The sequence below is a fragment of the Globicephala melas genome, chromosome 3, assembly GCF_963455315.2.
Source record: "Globicephala melas chromosome 3, mGloMel1.2, whole genome shotgun sequence".
Taxonomy (NCBI): Eukaryota; Metazoa; Chordata; class Mammalia; order Artiodactyla; family Delphinidae; genus Globicephala; species Globicephala melas.
The window spans coordinates 82,941,843-82,962,985 of NC_083316.1; the positions used below are offsets into that span (position 1 = coordinate 82,941,843).

The 21,143-nt window shown below is 35.9% G+C and overlaps 1 protein-coding gene across 21 annotated transcripts in view; it reads left to right on the forward strand.

The window, feature by feature from the left end:
• The window catches only part of PAM (peptidylglycine alpha-amidating monooxygenase), a 280,433-nt gene that overhangs the window by 76,096 nt on the left and 183,194 nt on the right, over positions 1–21,143 (forward strand). For 2 of the 21 annotated variants that reach the window (XM_060296051.2, XM_060296052.2), the window contains exon 3: positions 19,202–19,312. The exons of 17 other annotated variants lie outside the window; for them this stretch is intronic. The gene's annotated coding sequence lies outside the window, so the exon portion shown is untranslated. Of the gene's footprint in view, positions 1–19,201; positions 19,313–19,407; positions 19,429–21,143 lie in introns of those variants that run through there. 2 more of the 21 variants (XM_060296056.1, XM_060296050.1) reach the window with 2 other exon arrangements.

Consider the following 21,143-nt stretch of genomic DNA (forward strand, 5'->3'; position numbering starts at 1 on the left):
GGGACTTTAACACCTCACTTACACCAATGGACAGATCATCCAAACAGAAAATTAATAAGGAAACACAAGCTTTAAATGACACAATAGACCAGATAGATTTAATTGATATTTATAGGACATTCCATCCAAAAAGAGCAGATTACACTTTCTTTTCAAGTGTGCACGGAACATTCTCCAGGATAGATCACATCTTGAGTCACAAATCAAGCTTCAGTAAATTTAAGAAAATTGAAATCATGTCAAGCATCTTTTCTGACCACACCGCTATGAGATTAGAAATAAATTACAGGCGAAAAAACGTAAAAAACACAAACACATGGAGGCTAAACAATATGTTACTAAATAACAGAGATCACTGAAGAAATCAAAGAGGAAATCAAAAAATACCTAGAGACAGGGCTTCCCTGGTGGAGCAGTGGTTGAGAGTCCGCCTGCCGATGCAGGGGACACAGGTTCTTGCCCCGGTTCGGGAAGATCCCACATGCCATGGAGCGGCTGGGTCCGTGAGCCATGGCTGCTGAGCCTGCGTGTGCGGAGCCTGTGCTCCGCAATAGGAGAGGCCACAACAGTGAGAGGCCCACGTACCGCAAAAGAAAAAAAGAGAAAAACCTAGAGACAAGTTACAACGAAAACATGACGATCCAAAACCTATGGATGCAGAAAATCAGTTCTAAGAGGGAAGTTTATAGCAATACAAGCCTACCTCAATAAACAAGAAACATCTCAAATAATAAACAATCTAACCTTACACCTAAAGGAACTAGAGAAACAAGAACAAACAAAACCCAAAGTTAGCAGAAGGAAATAAATCATAAAGATGAGATCAGAAATAAATAGAAGCAAAGAAAACAATAGCAAAGATCAATAAAACTAAAAGTTGGTTCTTTGCGAAGATAAACAAAATTGATAAACCATTAGCCAGACTCATCAAGAAAAAGGAGGAGAGGACTCAAAGCAATAAAATTAGAAATGAAAAAGGAGAAGTTACAACAGACACTGCAGAAATGCAAAGCATCCTAAGAGACTACTACAAGCAACTCTATGCCAACAAAATGGACAACCTGGAAGAAATGGACAAATTCTTAGGTATAACCTTTCAAGACTGAACCAGGAAAAAGTAGAAAATATGAACAGACCCATCACAAGTAATGAAATTGAAACTGTGATTAAAAATCTTCCAACAAACAAAAGTCCAGGACCAGATGGCTTCACAGGTGAATTCTATCAAACATTTAGAGAAGAGCTAACACCTATCCTTCCCAAACTCTTCCAAAAAATTGCAGAGGAAGGAACACTCCCAACCTCATTTTATGAGGCCACCATCACCCTGATACCAAAACCAGACAAAGATACTATAAAAAAAGAAAATTACAGACCAATATTAGTGATGAACACAGATGCAAAAATCCTTGACAAAATACTAGCAAATAGAATGCAACAACACATTAAAAGGATCATACACCATGATCAAGTGGTGTTTATCTCAGGGATGCAAGGATTCTTCAATATAAGCAAATCAATCAATGTGATACACCATATTAAAATATTGAAGAATAAAAACCATATGATCATCTCAATAGATGCAGAAAAAGCTTTTGACAAAATTCAACACCTGTATATGATAAAAACTCTCCAGAAAGTGGGCATAGAGGGAAGCTACATCAACATAATGAGGGCCATATACAACAAACCCACAGCCAACGTCATTCTCAATGGTGAAAATCTGAAAGCATTTCCTGTAAGATCAGGAACAAGACAAGGATGTCCACTCTTGCCACTATTATTCAACATAGTTTTGGAAGTCCTAGCTACAGCAATCACAGAAGAAAAAGAAATAAAAGGAATACAAATTGGAAAAGAAGAAATAAAACTGTCACTGTTTGCAGATGACATTATGCTATACATAGAGAATCCTAAAGATGCCGCCAGAAAACTACTAGAGCTAATCAATGAATTGGGTAAAGTTGCAGGATAAAAAATCAATGCACAGAAATCTCTTGCATTCCTATACACTAATGATGAAAAATCTGAAAGAGAAATTAAGGAAACACTCCCATTTACCACTGCAACAAAATGAATAAAATACCTAGGAATAAACCTACCTAGGGAGACGAAAGACCTGTATGCAGAAAACTATAAGACACTGATGAAAGAAATTAAAGATGATACCAACTGATGGAGAGATATACCATGTTCTTGGATTGGAAGAATCAATATTGTGAAAATGACTATACTACGCAAAGCAATATACAGATTCAATGCAATCCCTATCAAATTACCAATGGCATTTTTTACAGAACTAGAACAAACAATCTTAAAATTTGTATGGAGACAAAAAAGACCCTGAATAGCCAAAACAGTGTTGAAGGTAAAAAATGGAGCTGGAGGAATCAGGTTCCCTGACTTTAGACTATACCTCAAAGGTACAGTAATGAAGACAGTATGGTACTGGCAGAAAAACAGAAATATAGATCAGTGGAACAGGATAGAAAGCACAGAGATAAGTCCATGCACCTATGGTCAACTAGTCTATGACAAAGGAGGCAAGGATATACAATGGAGAGAAGACAGTCTCTTCAATAAATGGTGCTGGGAAACCTGGACAGCTACATGTAGAAGAATGAAATTAGAACACTCCCTAACAGCATACACAAAAATAAACTCTGTCACATTCTAAAGTTTTATCACCAAAGGAGGGAATTTTAAGAGTATCACAAGTTGTTATAGATGAGAATAAAATAACAATGTTTCTTTAGCAACACTTTAGTTGAAATAGAGTCACAAATTGCTGTGAAGTCTTACTAAACTTTAAGGAAAAAAAGTTACAAGATAATTTTTTAAAAAATATTTTTAAAAACAAAGTAAGGATTAGTGATATATTATACCCCACATTAAAAAAAATTAAATCAGAGTTTAAAATATTTTTTCTCCTTAATATGTTTCATTTTAAGTGTCTGACTTTCATGTGTGGGAAATAATTAGACATGAAAGACTGAGCAACTAGATGGTTCAGGCTTTCTTGCATCTGTGACTTGATTCCTGGAAGGAACATTGGAGCAGGTGTCAAACTACGGTCAGGGTGAGCAATTAAAATCAAGTAATCTTAGGGCATACTTGACTAAGAATTATAGTTTAGATCAATTCTTTCCTGTGGGCATTTTTTCCAAAAATGGGTATGAAGAAAGAAATGGAAAATGACCCAGAATGGAACTCTAAACTCTGGTGGTTCTGAGTTTAAGTTTACTATAAACCCTTACATCCCATGCTTATTAACTTTTAATAGACCTATTCTCATGTATATTTTATAAAGCAGAGTCTGACCTTGTGATAATCCAGCCACAGAAACAGATTAACTGTATCTCAAATAGACGCTTACCATGAAGAATATATCAGTTCTGCCCCCTTCTCTATTAAGGGGAAATACACTTAAACTTTCATTATTTTACCTTTTTTGTGTGTCTCTAGTTTACTAAGCATTACGTTAATTTTACTTAATACTTTTATTGTGGTGAGGAGCACTGGAAATGGAAACATTTAAAATGACATTTGATTAAAAACCCCACAAAATTAGCAGATGGCTTAGGGAAGCAGCACTAAGGATGCTACTTGATCCTTAATTCAAGACCATACCTGATGCTGTATCTGGAAGAAGAGCTATGCCAGGAACAATGCTGTTGAGTTAAAGACTATGTTATTCATAAATATTTAGGAAAATAAGAAGCAAGTGTTCATGAGCATAGTATATGAAACCAAATGGATATTCCATAGGAGGAGGGGTCTGCACACCTCTCTAAATCTGTAGTATTTATTCATGTAACATTTTAATAAACCTACGGAGAACAGAATTTTATAATGAATCCAGTCAAAACTTTATAGCTCTGTTGATTTATTTTATTCATCCTCTGTACAAATGGATGTTTTTATTTGTAATAGTCACTGAAATAAATAGTCATGTATTTATTTATTATTATTATTTTTTTGCGGTACGCGGGCCTCTCACTGCTGCGGCCTCTCCCGTTGCGGAGCACAGGCTCCGGACGCGCAGGCCCAGCGGCCATGGCTCACGGGCCCAGCCACTCTGCGGCATGTGGGATCTTCCCGGACCGGGGCACGAAACCGCGTCCCCTGCATCGGCAGGCAGACTCTCAACCACCGCGCCACCAGGGAAACCCAATAGTTATGTATTTAAACTCCCTCACACCAAATATAGAATCCCTAAGTTTTTGTCTTTAAATATTTTCCCAACACTTACAATATTAAAAAGCTTAGTATAATTAATTGGTACCATGTATAACTGTGATAGCTGGCATCTAGTTACTTTTCCTGTTATTCTTTTTATTCTTTTACTATAACATTCTGTGAAAATTTTTATGCTTCCTACTTAATACATGCTAATTTTTTTTTTTTTCCAGTGAGGGAAAGAATGAGGGTTCAAAGCAATGTTAAATACAGGTGACAGTGTTTCCTAATTAATTAGTTAAAATTAATTAGTTTTATGAGAGCAGAAATAAATCACTTAAAAATTCATGAGCTCTTTTCACCTTTTTTTTTTTTTTTTTACGAAATGTAAACTTTCTGGAATAAGGATTCTCTCTAAACAAACATTTTTGTGTTATAACCCATGTAGTTAGCATATTGTTGCTAGATCTAAAAACCCATGTCCAGATGCCTAATTAGACTTCCAGAGACCCTGCAGGATGCTGAATGGTCAGGAAATAGGAAATCATCCACTACTGATATAGGTCCCAATTTGAGGACAGACCTGTGAGGGTATCTTAAGATGCAAGAGACTTGGCAGCTGGAGAGCAAGTGCCTTTTGTACCTGAGCATCGGTGCTCAGTGTCAGCCCTGTAGGCTCCCAACCTGTAACATGTCAGCCTCTTGTGTAAGTTAACAGAAAGAGAAAGAATCTAATTTAAACCATTTTCAAGTATACGCATTAAATGGCTAATAGTTTTGTTTTCAAAATCAAACATTTCCTTACTGAACTCCTTAGAAGAAATTTTGGGTAGTGGATCTCCCTAGGTACCGTTGGTTTCGGATTCTCTAATAAAGTCATCTTTCCTTCAATATTGCAAGTTTTAGATCTATGCTTTGGGTGGGAAATTAAATACTATCCAAATCAAATATATTATTAATAGTTCAGGAGAACAGACTCAGAAGAGAATCAACAGCAATCTTCATAAGAACCTGACCATTTACTGTTTGCCTGTGTATGAGATCACATGTCGAATACCAGATTTTAATGTCAGCATTCTGTGCTGGAAAGACCATTTAATGTTTATTTATGAGGCACTGGCCTGGAGTTCAAGCTCCAGGAGAACAGGCTGTGTGAACTTGGCCAAGTCATGGAACCTCTTTGAGTCTCAATTTCACCACAGGTAATAAGAGTACATAAGAGAATAATACTGCTTTCTAGCATTACAGTATTATGAGACATATATGAGATTGTTTATGCAAGTTATTTGTGCATTGTAAAACTTGGGTTTGAATTCTGACTCTACCACTTTCTGGCATTGTAGTTTTGGATAAATTACCTAATCCAATAAAGCCTTATTTTCCACAACGTGAAATGAGGATAAGTATACAATGTTTGCAAATTGATTGTTACAGAGTAGGAGCTCAAAAAATGTTAGTTGCTGTTATCACTATTATTTTTACTAAATCTCTGTGAATGTATTTATTATAATCTATATAATGACATAAAATTTTGTTTAAGGTTATTTAAAGTCTATCCCAGTAGGTATGTATTTTTACTTGAAAACTTGGTACTGCACACTTTCCTGTAAATTAGAATAACTTTTAAGCTAAGTTTGTATGTAGAATGAGAAATTTTCTTCCTAAACAAATAATGTCCCTCTATAGGTATTGTTTTAGCTTTCTGATATAAGAGACTAAGAAGGAATGGAAGTCCAGGATCCTCTCATTGTTTATAGTTTACCATAATTAATAATTAAATTGTTTTGTTGGTGGATTTGGTATAAAACAAGAGGAGCTTATATGATTCTATAAGTGTAAGTTTTTATTATTTTTTTTTAATTTTGAGAGGAAAAAAAACCTTTGAAGGGCACTATGCCCTCTATGCTATGTGTCCTCTCTAGAGAACATATTTGAGATGCACCAGCGATTGCCTACCACTTACAATCCATTTAAAGAGTCAACCTCAAGCCTTTTCCCTGAGGTAATGGGATTAGCATTCTGTTGGGACTGCAATCTTTAAGGATACAAATTTGTTTCTAAATGTTCTAGCTAGTAATCCTATGCTCCTTGACAGGTTTTACACTGTAACTGACACTCTTGGAATGGAAAACACAGACCTCAGACCTCTTTTCCTCTGCTGGATTAGGAAATTCAAGGACTTTAACAGAAAGTATTCTGTCTTGACATACTTAAAATTAGTTTCTCCTCATCTTTTTTCTTTGATGTTGGTATTGAAGGAATGTGATGAGTAACCTGAATTTAAGAAGACAGTGACATATAGATGCTTTTCTAAGCCAGTCATGAAAAATTTTCCTTTTAATGTCCCTAATTTTTACTACTTTTAAAAGAAAAGTATGCTAAGAAATATTTTCAGTTTAAGTATATCACTTGATAATTTAAAATGTTCTGAGGCAGGTTGTTTGGTTGGAATTCATTACAAAAGGAATAAAAGTCAAGAACCATTCTATTCTTCTCTTTTCTATCCTCTTTCAACAAGCCAGCTGTTAATCCCTGGGATGATAATATAAGTATGTTGAGACATTATGATCCTTGGAAAATAAAAGAAGTTAAAATATTAGTAAACTTGTTTTATGACACATTCCTGATCATATTCTATAATTCTTTTTCCCTTTTATTTTAAATTATATCTTAATATGAATAATGAACATTTTAAATAAATATTATTACTTTTAGAAAATGTCTATAAATTTGAAATATCCCAAGTTTGTTTTCATGAAGCATACTTTTCTATAGCTAAGATTCCAATGGAATATAAAATATAAATTACAGTATCTTTTGAAGGTCACTATGAATTTAATGTAAAAACCACTCAGACTACACTGAATAATTTAGATTTAAAAAACAAAGTTTATTGTATAGTAAAACTTTACATCATACTAATTTTAATTTTTTCTTTTGAAACTGTTCTCAATTTTTTTCTAATGTTCTATTTATTTCCCTTACTTCTTGGATGTATTTTATTGACTCTACATTTACCTTGTCTTGATGGCATCTGGTCATGACTTTGAATATCAGTTGTGTCTGTGCTGTAGAAACCACGGAGTACAACCTGGGGAACACTGACTTCAGTATCAGAGCTGTGATTTACTACCTGCTCTCTGACTACCTAGTGTAAATTACTTAGCCTCTCTGAGCTTCGGTTTTCTCATCGTTAAATGGGGCTAGAGATACCTGTCTTAGCGTGGTGGTGAGGGTTACATGAGATTGAATCGTGTCTAACAATGTCTGGCATATGGAAAGTGCTCAGTAAATTTTGTTCCCTAGTTCGTGGTAAATGGAAATGGAAATGCAAATGGTTGGGTTTGGAGCTGAATACATGCTGACTTCAGCTGTGGCCTTGATTGTTTGATTGTTGGTCATTTCTTTGTTTGCTTTTTATTTAAAAGAAAAAAAAGTGAATGAAGCTATGTAATCTCCAATGTAGATACGGCCCTCAACCTAGGCTTAAAATATAAATATATGACTAAATCAACTGCATTTACAAATGAGGAGTTCATACCTCACAGAGTTATTTTAAAGACTCAATGATATATAACAATTCAAAGACCGTAGCACATGCTAAGCACTCAGTAATGGTAAATTATTAGTAATGTGAAGATGAGATCCTTGTGATAGAGCTTGGGTACTCCAAATTTAGCTAAGAGTCATACGTACAAAACATTTTCCAGGTACTCCAATTTAGGCTGATGTTTCTGTATTTCATGAAAAAAAAAACAAACTAATCTTTAAATGGTTATACTTAATATGTAAAGTAGCTAAATTTTGGACATATATTTCAGAATATATTCATATAAACAGCTGCCCCCTTTTGGATCTTTAATATGTAGTCTTTAAATTAAAGAGCCCCAAATTAGCAGATAGGAGTTTTTTGTTTTTAGAAAATTGTACTTGTGAGAAATAATTCTGAATATACCTTATCTTTTATTCAAATGTATACAGACTGTTCATGTGCGTATAACCTTTAGAAATCTCAGAACCTGGAAAGGATTGATTAGTCCCTCTTTCTGGGCTCTGGAATTATACTAGGTCAATATTAAACTAATCTAACAATATACATAAATTTCTTTCAATCTATTAGGTAAATATTTCTATCTGTAACCAGGGCTTAGATCTAGCTGGCATGCACTGGTGTGACTGTCATAGTTGTGTGGCTGGCATTCTTTCTTTTTTTAAAAAAAAATTTAATTAATTAATTTATTTTTGGCTGCACTGGGTCTTTGTTGCTGCGTGCAGGCTTTCTCTAGTTGCGGCGAGCAGAGGCTACTCTTCGTTGCGGTGTGCGGGCTTCTCATTGCAGTGGCTTGTCTTGTTGTGGAGCACGGGCTTTAGGCGCCCAAGCTTCAGTAGTTGTGGCTAGTGGGCTCAGTAGTTGTGGCTCACGGACTCTAGAGCACAGGCTCAGTAGTTGTGGCACACAGGCTTAGTTGCTCCGCGGCATGTGGGATCTTCCTGGACCAGGGCTCGAACCCGTGTTCCCTGCATTGGCAGGCAGATTCTTAATCACTGCGCCACCAGGGAAGCCCAGAGTAATATAATCTTATATATTCTTTCTTTGTCTTTTACTACAGGAAGGTTGAAGTCATTAGAGTGAGATAGTTTTTAGCAATTGGCTAGACCTTTCTGTTGAAGAACTGCAGTATCTGCTGGCTTGTGGCTTAATTTGTCACTGTACTGAACCTCAGTACTTTATACAAGGTGTGGTACGTCAGCATCAGCACTGAAATGTGTTCTTGGGCCACCGTTATTATGCTTTATTGACTTTTTCCGGGTATTTTTAGATACAGCCTCATAACTACTTGTCTCTTCTTCTCCGTTACTCTCCTATTACCTGAAATTCCTCTGAATTGAAGATACCCTAGAAAGTCCTGATCATTAAGCTTGAGTGGTAGAGGTCTTTACAGGAGATTTGATAATACTAGAAATCAGATTCACATCATAAGGAGCATTTAAATCATCTTAGTCAGTCAACATTCTAACTGGTTATTTGACACCATCAAATACCTAGGTTGCCAAGAATGTGGCCCGTGTCTATTTTCCCTGTTATGTTGTCTGTATTACTGAATGGTATTCTTCTTCTGTTAATTAAGAATATTACAGTACATGTCAAATTAAGCATTTTTGCTTTGAAAAAGATGTGGGTGTGTGGTTAAAGGAGTCTCACAGATTTAGTAGGAACAGTGCTTTTAACAGATGTTAGATCTCTGACTCTGGCTTTTTGGGTATCTGAGCGTCTTAGGGTTGCACAGTAACTCAGAAGCCAACTCTCTTGATTTATAGTTCAGAATACAAACTTCACAGCAGTTAACTTACTAGCCCAGGGATGGATAAGTTTCAACTTCCATGTCAGCTCTGGGATTTGGGCTGTTGCAAGACATAGGTTTGATATTCTTCAATTAGATCAAGGTCACATAACTAGTTTGAAGTAGAGTCTGGACTAGAACCCAGTTCTTTTGGCTTCTAATCTTGTTTTCATTTCTCCTAGTCATTTTATTATAAACCTCATGAAAACCTTTATTTTGAATACATTTTTATAACCTTGTAATCCATCATGTAGGCATGAAAAGTTAAGATTCTGACATTTTTATTATATGCAAAGAAAGTGAAAATTATCTTGTTAAAAATATCATGCTTATTATTCAGTTTCAAAAATGCAGAAATAGGGCTTCCCTGGTGGCGCAGTGGTTGAGAGTCTTCCTGCTGATGCAGGGGACACGGATTCGTGCCCCAGTCCGGGAAGATCCCACATGCCGCGGAGCGGCTGGGCCCGTGAGCCATGGCCGCTGAGCCTGCGCGTCCAGAGCCTGTGCTCCGCAACGGGAGAGGCCACAACAGTGAGAGGCCCGCATACCGCAAAAAAAAAAATAAAAAAGGAAATGCAGAAATAATGTGAGAAAGAAAAATGTAGTTTCATATGCACATCTTTTTAAGCATGACTCTTCATTACTAAGCTCTTTTTTACAAAGTGTGCCATCAGCTTTTTAAAGGACACATTTCAACATGGATTAAATCTTTGGGAAATTAGCTTGAATTATTTATAAGTACAGGCAAACCTCAAAGATACTGCAGATTCAGTTCCAGACCACCACAGTAAAGTGAATATCGCAATCAATGGAGTCACACCAATTTTTTTGTTTCCTAGTGCATACAAAAGATATGTTTATACTTTACTGCAGTCTGTTAAGTGTGCAATAGCATTATGTCTAAAAAATGTACATAATTTTAAAATACTATATTGCTAAAATATGCTAACCATCATCTGATTCGTCAGTGAGTCGTAATATTTTTGCAATAGTAAGTTAAAGATCACTGATCATAGATCATCATAACAAATATAATAATTAATAATGAAAAAGTTTGAGATATTGCAAGAATTATTGAAATGTGACACAGAGACATGAAGTAAGCAAATGCTGTTGGAAAAATGGTGCTGATAGACTTGCTGGATGCAGGGTTGCCACAGACTTTCAATTTGTAAAAAATTATTCGCTAATCACAGTAAAACAAGGTATGCCTATAATTGCCCAAACATGCACATATATGTGTGTGGAGTAGAAATATATTTATCAACAGCTAAGAGTAATTGTTTGTATTGTGATGTTATGAATAATTCAACTGTATTTCATACCATTTTTAAGCCCTGTGGATGTAGTTTGTGTTATTTCCCTGGATAACATTGTTGGCACACAGTAAATATCTAACAATAATAACTCTTTTCCCATACAGTATTTACTTTAACTAGAAAAAACTGCTGTGCTCATGTTGTACAATTTTTAAAGTTTGTTAAGATGCTAAATGAATTTCTTGGCATTCTGTTATGGTATTATCATTTTTTAATTAGAACTCTCTCTCTCTCTCCCTGTCATACACACTTCACCTTCCTCCAGCCATTTGCCTTTCCTGTGACATGCTCTATGTTTTCATCTTATCACCTTAGTAACCAGAGGTACCAGAGTCCTACATTCCATTGAAACCCAGGCTTTAAAGATGGTCTCAGGCTGTTCCCTCTACTTCTTTTGTGGTTCTCTGTAGCTTGAAAAATTGGGAAATGATCAAATTTAGCCACGATCACAACTTTCCAAACTTTTCTGTGTCCTGGCATTTGAGTTCTACTTTGTGTCTATCGCTGTGTTAATTATTTGGGGGATACACAGTAATTCCTTTCTAACAAGAATACTAAAATATTATTGGAGCTAGCATCCTCTCAATGCAGGCCCAGCACTAACCCATGCTCACACCTAGGACAAGGCCAAGCTAGTCTGGTGTATTTTCAGCGGCTTGCATGTTCTCTTTTTCCCAAATATTATCCCCATTTTCTTTTATTCTTATATACTGCCCTTTATTCTGTAAATAGATACCAGCTTCCTTGCAAGAACTGGTTGCAGCGATAAGTCATGGGAAGCTCATTCACATGAAAGTGTATAAACTGCACAGCTGGGCACATAATCAACTCTAGACAAACAGGAGACAGACCAGGTAAGGAACTAGGAACATAGGCTTTGAGTCAGTCCTGAGATTAAGCCTTTTCTCTGAGACATTATGTCACTGAACAAGTTAAAGTTACATAACTTCACTTAGACCACTGGTTCCTCATCTGTAAAATGAAAGTAATACTGTCTCATCAACTGTATTATTAGAAAGATTAAAAGAAAAGTCTATGAAAAAATTGAGCAACTTCATTTTTAGTCAATACCTGAAAATGTCAATTAGTGTGACAACAAAATAGCAATCAATGCATTGGACTATAGAAGAAGGAGAGAAGGTGAATAAAGGAGAAGCTGAGGACTCTAAAGGCAAATTTTGTAGGGATCATATCTTTTCCAGAAGTCCTATTTACCTGCTATTGGTTGGGGGAATGTAGAGGCCCCACTCGTTATATCCTGCCAGTGCCTACAGCTTTGCTTCCCATTATTTATAAACATTTTAGCTTGTTTTGCTTTGATGATATTATAAACAGGGATTCATCCTTGTCAAATTATTTATTAATTGAGGATTTCTACCCTCAAGGAGCTCTTGTGTAGAAATAATATGGACATACAAGAAATAAAGTACAAAAGCTTGTTTTATAAAGATCATCAGTGCTACAGGATATTGGGAGAGGGAATGAACGCATTGTCAGGATCAAACATCGTATGAATGAAAGCTCTACTTTTCTGTTTTGATGTGGCCATTTAAATAAAATGGCATAAAAGTATGTTAGACACCAGGATTCAATAAGCTTAATCCTGAAACAGCTACTGTAAAAATCATAATTTTGCCAGATCTTGTTTGCAAGATTTTGATTTCCTAGAAGAAATAAGTTTTTTGTTTTAAGTATTTGATTCATTTGCCATCAATACTTGAAAGGCAGCTAGAGGTTTGGCTTCTTCACATTCTGATGAGTGGAGCTCAGAACTACCAAGGTGGCACCCTACTCCTGTCCCCCAGAGACCCACGTTTTCTGGCAACAGATCCTACATTGAGCTATTTGTGATTGTCCAATAAGCTGTTATAATAGAATGGCCAAAATACAAACTTTGTTTTTATGTGTTTATGTGTTTGTGGGACCAAAACGCAGAGGTATTGGTATCTCCTACTTGTTTTAGTGACAATTCTGATTCCATGTAGAGGAGAATCAAAGGCATATATAATTAATTTAATTATTGAATGTGTTCGACCTTAAATGGTTCCCATTTTCATTTTTGAAAATTTTAGTCAAAGATGGACTTGAAATATGTTTTTTCATTTTACATTGAGTATTTGGTTAAATGAAAGATTTTATGAATATGTTGGAACTCTTCTGAGTTTAATCAGTTTATTGATTCACTAGGCATGATTTGGTGTTTTTCCTTTGTGATGATTTTTAAAAAGAGAAAAATCTCATTTTCTTTCTGCATTATTTGTATAATCTTTTCCCCTTCTTTTTGCAACATTTGGCTTGAACCTGAGTTTAATAAAGTTTGCTATAATATTGTAGTAGTTTACAGGTGGCTCACATATATTTATGATGTGAAAGTTGCGTATCTATTAATTTAACAAATATTTACTGATGTCCTGCTATGTCCTGAGCTAGCTATTGGAGGTATAATGGTGAACGAAATACACAAAAACCCCTGCTCACATAGAGCTTATAGTCAGAGATTAAACACTGTTACTAAAATACTGTAATGAAGCTAAGTATTTTGGAGTAGTAAAGGGAGGTGGGGGAGGCAAGGAGCACAGGGAGGTTGCAATTTAAAATGTGGAGGTCAGTGAAGACCTCACAGAGAAGGTGACAATTGAACAGAGACTGAAGGTGATCAAGAGAGGAAACCACTTGGCTACAAGGAGCGACAATATTCTAGGCAGAGGAAACAGCAAGTACGGAGACCCTGAAGTGGGAACGTGCTGTGTAAAGAACAGCAAGGGGCCAGTGTGGGGTAGGGGACTAAGAGGCTGGTTTTGTAGGGCCTTGCATGCCAGTGAAAGGACTCTTGCTTTTTTTACTCTGACCCAAATGAGAAGCTGCAGGAGGTGTTAGGCAGGGCAGTGACATGGACTACTTTAGCTTCAAAGGCTTGCTATGATTGCTGTGTATTGAGAACAGATTATAAGGTGGCAAGGGCAGAAGCAGGGAGATAAGTTAGGAGGCAATTACAATAACCCAGGCATGAGAAGATGGTATCTATCTACTTCCTGTGCATTTACTGCTGTGTGTATTGTATACAGACACTGGTGCAAGGGACCATTTGGGTTTATTATTCAGTCTGTTTTTTTTCCCCTGTGGTTCAAATCTCCCATAGAAGGGAAAGAGAGAAATCAATGACTTCACTTTTGTTTTTAGCCATTACTGGTAGTAATATGAATCTTGCATGTATATGGCATTTTACAGTTTTCAAGCCATTCTTATATGTATTGCCACATCTAGCCCTCACAATGGCCTGTTTAGTGGGTGACAGTTTCCAGGTTTATAAGACATGTCAGGGTCACACAGCTGGCCCCTTCTCTTCGGTGGTGTGCATATTGGCTTCAGTAAAAACATACAAACTAAGCAGTGACCAATAATCATCTCTTCCCGGAGAATGGGACTTGGGTGCACTTAAAGAAATTTACTCAGCTGTCAACTCATTAAAGAGTAATGAGTAATTGTTGTGGTCTCTGTCTTTGGTGGTCGCTGGGTTGTCAAGCTAAAAAAACTTGATTGTTATTGGAATTGAATCTGTAAATTGTTCAAAGGGGATTCTTTATAAACAAGAGCATTCCTAATTTTTTCCTTTTAATTTCATCTTATCTCTTTATAGGATTCACACATCTAAAGATGGAATAGAAAAAAAGTGTACCAAAACTGGAAGAATCCCCCAAATGTTGAGGGAATTATAATACCAAAAGATATTTAATTTTTGCTGATGAGTAACACTAGGTGCAGTGTTTCCTTGTATATGTCAAAATATTTCAGCAAAGATGGTTTTCTTTTATGGAATTTAAATAATGAGGCTCGTGACATTTTACTTTTAACCTGCAAGATACATTGAATACAATTAACATATTCAAGTTAAGTCAAAGAAAGTAGCATAAATAACTTCTGTGTGATTTAATTTAAATTTATAATATATTATAAGTGTTTCAGAGAAGATGAGAGGTTGTAGAAATTCCTGTATATTGTAGTTGAGAAAGCAGAGTGTGTATTTTGTATTCAGAAATATATCATGTAACAGCTGTTGCAAAATTTGAATGAAAAAGAAAAATTGAATGGGCAAATATACGTTTGTAGTCAAAAGGAATAATATATATATCACTTGAATTGTGCTCTTGAATTGCCATTTGTCTAAGAGATTGAATTTTTGAATATAACAGCAGTAAATGCAAAAAAGGCAGATTAATATAGTGATGTTTGTGAAAAAAATTTAAGTGCTCGGGATAGGAATTTGAACTTGTGGTTCACACAATAGTATTCCATTACTTTCTAACAGATATGATTATTGAACAGATTAATAGTTTATGTTGAAAAACCTACTTATTTGAATGAGCCCTCAATTATAATATTCCCCATTAAGGATGTATTTTTTTCACTTTTCAGTTGAAATAGCAATGTATGTAAAATGCAATTGATGTTCTGGCTTTCAACCTGACAAGCTTTTGCAATATGTAGAATATGTGGCAGGCCTGGTGGCTTCAAAGTGTTTTTTTTGAAGTTTTTGGTAGGGAATGTCTTCTGGGGCAGCTGAGGGGATTGGTGCATGGGGAACATTTGAGACAGTGGTTTATTGTTATTCTCTTTTCCTGTCCATTTTTTACGTGGACCACTCTTCGTGTCCTCCTGTATCCTTTTCCTTTCTCTTTTCTTGCTGATTTAATTCCTCCAGTTTATTATCAAGTGCCTGCTGTATGCCAGGCATTATTCTAGGGGCTAGAAATACACCTCCCTGCTCTCTGGAAACTTACCGTCTTGTGAGGAGGGTGAACAATGAACATCTTAAACAAGGGATAATGTTCACTATGAATAGACCAAGGCAGGGAGTAGTGACAGAGCAGTATGATATTGTACTGGGTGGGGAGGGAAGGCCACTCATCCCACAGGGAAGCTGAATCCTGAATGATAAGAAAGATCAAGCTGTTTTTTCCTTCTTGTGCCCTTGTTGCCTTCACTCTAGCCCACAGACTCATAATAGCCTGGCTGCATTCACAGCTTTCCACGTACCTAGAGTTGAAGCCAATGGCACGCCATACCTCTTCTCCCTCTCCAGGGATATGTGGGAGATACAGATGGACTGTCCTTCCTTTATAGGCCTTCACTTTCTTACTCCCTATAAGAATTCACTAATTATTATGTATTTTAGAAGGTTTTCCTCCTCTTCCACCAGCCCCTTGCTTCATCCCCCAGTACCACACAACATGTTGAATTTGCTTCTATAAATATTATAGGCCTTCTCACATTGCCTTGCAATAATTTGTCTTCCATTCCTTTCCAAAATGCCATCCCCATTTGCCCCATTAAAAGCCAGGTAAGCATCATTTCTTTCTTTTTTTTTTTTTTTTTTAATATTTCTTTCTTTATTTGGTTGCGCTGGGTCTTAGTTGTGGCAGTGGGCTCCTTAGCTGCAGGGCTCCTTAGTTGTGGCCAAACTCTTAGTTGCAGCATGCATGTGAGATCTAGTTCCCTGACCAGGGATTAAACCCGGGCCCCCTGCATTGGGAGCACGGGGTCTTAACCAATGTGTCACCAGGGAAGTCCCCAGGTAAGCATCATTTCTATTCATCTTTGTTTTTCCAGAGGCTAACACAGTGTCTGAAACAAGTAACTTTCAGAAAGTATTGTATTTTTAAACCAAATTAATAAATTGTTTAATCTTATACTGCTTGCCCTTATGATAACTTCAACACACATATATACTTCTCTCCTTTCTAATATCTAAGTGATTAAATGAAAACATAAAATGTAAGGGGTTAATTCAAGTAACTTAATGTATTCTTGTCAATTAAGTAAAATGTAAACGGTACCTTAGTAACTAGTTTACTCTCTTTTGCTATTTATATTTTTCTCAGCCGAAGAGAGCAGGATGCTGAACCACATTTATAGTTTATCAGAAGAAACATTAGAGACACATAGAAAACAGCATAATTATATATGCACTTTTAGACTGCAAAGTGAAATTAGACAAGTCGTTTGAAGGTCTGCGTGATTCATTATAATGCAATCGATTATGTGGCTTACCTTAAATTATAATGTAACGCTGAGAAAAATGCCATGACCTAAAGAAATATTTTATGTGGATGATGTCATCATGCATTTACAGGAATCAGTATAGATATTTATAACTTTTCATGGAAAAATTTTAAAACATTTTAAAGCAACATTTAAAAAGAAAATTACATTTTGAATATTTAGCTGCCTTGTTTGCCCACTTCGAAGATGGAAAGAAATTAATCACAGTGAGTTCATTCTTACAGTTATAAAACAGTTTGCAGTCTTTTTTCATTAGTTAAAAAAAAGTACATGAGTATCATCAGTTTACAGATTAGCAGTCATTGCCGTTAAACAACATGGCATTTTCCCACTACTTCTGGTAAAGTCTTTTTTATGTCTGTATGTGATTTCACCGTTTTTAGTCATACCAGTCTTAAAAGGCTGGCCATTATGTTCTTTGGACATGAATTACTCCCCCAAAGGGGGAAGAATAAACAACACAAATGCTTAAGTTTGTTTTTTGTGAAAATAGCTACATTTAAAGACCATTTTTATATTGTTCTTTCTAAAATGTCAATTACTAGATAGTAAAAAAGTTAAATTCAGCTGAATGTAATAGAGAAAAATATATGAATATGATTTAATAATTTCCTAACTTCTGTTTTCTTCATATGTGGCAGAGAAACTTACTTAAATTCCTAAGATTTGGGTTGAATAATAATTCTTATTATTTAAAAGAGAAACATAGCATCATTGTAATTGTACTCCCGAGGTAAATGTCTGGTTTTCTTTTGCTTTTATTTTATTGTGACTTCAAAGGGAATGGTTGTTTCATAATGAGTTTCTGTCCATGATCAGTAAATAATAAGAAGAAAATAGTGAGGAGAGGGCAGAATTGCAGCCTCTGCTTCCTATTCTAATCCATTAGTGATAACACATATATCATGAATGTCCTTAATTCTTGATTAAAAATCTTGATTAAGATGGAAGAGTTTCTGGTTTTTCACCGTTAAATATTCTTTAATATGGAAAGTTGACAGTGATGGATTGACTAGCATGTAATAAATACAGAATCAGAGGTCTGGAATAATCCTTGAAATATCACTTTTTATTGTGATATATATCATACCTACAGATGCATAGAGCATAGAAAGTTTAAAGAATAGCTACAAACTCCTATGGAACCACCACCCAGGTCAAGAAACAGAACATTGCTAGTATCCCCGAAGTCCTCTCCATGTGAAATTTCATTCACTTTCTATCAAAACTAGCTCCAGTTGTTTTTCAGTTTATACTCAAGGATTCCATGTAGAATCATTGTTTCCCCCCCCGCAACACTTCCAGAGATTTATTATTGGAAAGAGTTAAACTCCATAGAAAGCCTGAAGAGGCAAGAGGTATTTCCATTCCTGGTTCTTTTGAAATGCATTTAGTGGCTGAAAGTAAAAGTGGATCAGTTAGATAATTGTGTCAGTTGATGCATTTGGTGGATAAGCTGCAGAGAGCATCCTTCTTTCCATCTTTAAAATGCAGAGGCTTAACATGAAAAGTTAAAGAGGTTTGAGTGGATGGGGTTGAGAAGAGAGTCTTGGATGGAGACCAATTATATCCATCTTTCATGATGATATCACAAATCCAGTAGAACTACAATCAGTAGTTGAAATAGCAGGGTAGAAGGCAGCTACTAGAAGGCAATTTTCAATTAATAAGACATCAGACAAATGATGTAACAGTAATATAATCAGGTTTTTCAGAAGGAAAAAATGTCCACTGCCATTCTTGACTAGATACTAGATTTTTAAATATACAGCTCAGTTGCTCTGCCCATAAAACATGTTGCTTTTCTTCATTTTGACAGATACTACATTGTGTTCAAACTTATTTCTTATTCCGCTTTCTTACATTGAGCCATTTGTTTGGTTTTCTTTTACTATATTTTGAATTATTAATCACTGAGCAGATACTTTATTACTGTAAAAGGAATTATAAACATCATCAAAACGGTGCTAGGGATGAAAGAGCAGATGGGTGCTGGGTTTTGCAGTTTGTTTTTTTAAAAATTATTCCCCTGGGAGAGCTGTTGGCAAAGTATACAGTCGGTAATTAGATTACGGGAACAGAAAGAAAAAAGGAAGGAGAAAAAGTAAATTAGCCACATGCAAGTCTATATATATTTTTCTAAAAAGAGAAAAAAAAACATTGCCTTTAAATATATGTATTTATTAAAATTATAGGGTAATAAGTACTTCTCCTGTAAGATTTAATATTATACCTCTTCTACTTCGTTCTTTGTTTTCATTCCCCTTGACCTCCTTGTTCACTTCTGTGGCTCTGTTGCAGATCTGTTTAATAATCATTGGTACCAGGATCAAGCTGTCATCAGCCAGAGGTGACAATTCACAAAGAGAGAATGTTTTGGCATTCCAAGACACAGAGGACGTTAAATATGGTGTAAGACAAAACATGTCTTCTTTATTTTGACCTATAAAACATAGGTGCTATTGTGAAAAATATCGCTTCACAAAAATGTCTTCAGCCAGTAACTCTGGATGATATCCATCGTCAAGGTTTGCACTGTATTTTATTACTGTATTTTTTTTTGCCTACTCCTCTTTACATTTTGAAAAGAAAACCAAGCGAATTCACTCTACTATATATCAATTTGAAACAACTTGTCTGGCTTCAGAGGCATCTCTGAGCGGAGTACTCCGTTTTCTAGTTAGGTTATATTCTTTAACATGTGAAAGGGTCATGGGTTTTGTCATCACTACCTGGGGTGAAGAACAAAAACTAATCAATATTCTTTCCTAGTTCTCTCCCTGGATGTCTTACAACCTCATCTGTTTGTTTCTTGTTTCTCCTTTACTTTTCCTGGGTGAGGTCTTCTGTAGTTAAATTCTCTCACATCGCATACACAATCCATTAGGATATCCTGTCTCTACCTTCAAAATATATCCAGGTTTCAACCACTTGTTATCTTGTTATCTCACCCACCCTGATTGGACCACCGGGATTACAGCAGAAAACAACAATATCATATAATTTCCTTGTCTAAGCAGGAAGGGTATAAACCCTTTCCCTTCCCTTCCCCCAGGTCCATTCTCAATAAAGAAGCCAAAGTGATCTTTTTAAAATAGAAACCCAATCACGCCATTCTTCCCAGACTCTGCAGTGACTCTCCATTTGACTCAGAGAACAAACCAAAGTCCCTACAGTGAGTGACCTACAAGTATCTACAATCCATTCTCCATTACCTGCCCGATCTGCTCCCCCTTCTTGGTTCAACCGCATTCGCCTCCTTGTAGCTGCTTAGCTCCAGCTCTTTTATCTACCTGGAGACGTCTACAGATACCCACTGTGCTCATTCCCTAACTACCTATGAGTCTTAGTCAAATGTCCCCCTTACAGGCTTGCAACTTACCCCACACCTCACCCAGCTGTCCATCTCTCCATTACTCTTCTTCCCTTTTTCTTTTTTCCATGATGATTATCACCTTTTAACATACTATGTTATTGACTTAGGTATGTTTATTGTCCATTTTCCTGCTGGAATATAAGCTTCATGAGGGCCAGGATCTTTATGTATTTTGCCAATGATATATTTTAAACCCCTATAAATTATTTATTGAACAAATGAATATTTATAAAATAAATGATTGGTGTACTCCCCACTTCTTATTACTTTTCTCCCTTCCAGAGTCTCACAGCCACCCTTGTCTGTAACTAGACAAATGAATCTACTTTCTTAGATGTAGCATCCTAAACCAAATACTAAAACTGAAACTTAAAAAGGAAGGTGAATCTCGAATATAAGTATCTTTTAACTATTTTAAGTGATCATAACAGCCTCGTTTCTGTCTGTCAGAAACATCCACAAACACTTCATCAACTCTTTTGGCTCCAAAAAGGAATTGCTAAAGGACAAGAGACATTTTTGATCTAGACATTTTGATCTAGATTTTTGTGCAACTGTAAGTGTAATTAATACAGATTTCCTTTAATTTATAGATGGGAGTGAGGAATGAGAATCTCCAGAATAAACGCAGAATAGTATAAGAAAATTGATCATAATCCTCTTGTCTTAGTCCAGTTGGGCTGCTGTAACAGAATACCATTGATTGTATGGCTTATAAACAAATATGTGTTTCTCACAGTTCTGGAGGCAAGTAGTCCAAGATCAAGGTTCCAGTAGATTTGGTGAGAACCTACTTGTTGATTCATAGATGGCCATCTTCACATTCATCCTCACTTGGAGGAAGGAGTGAGGGAGCTCTCTAGTGCC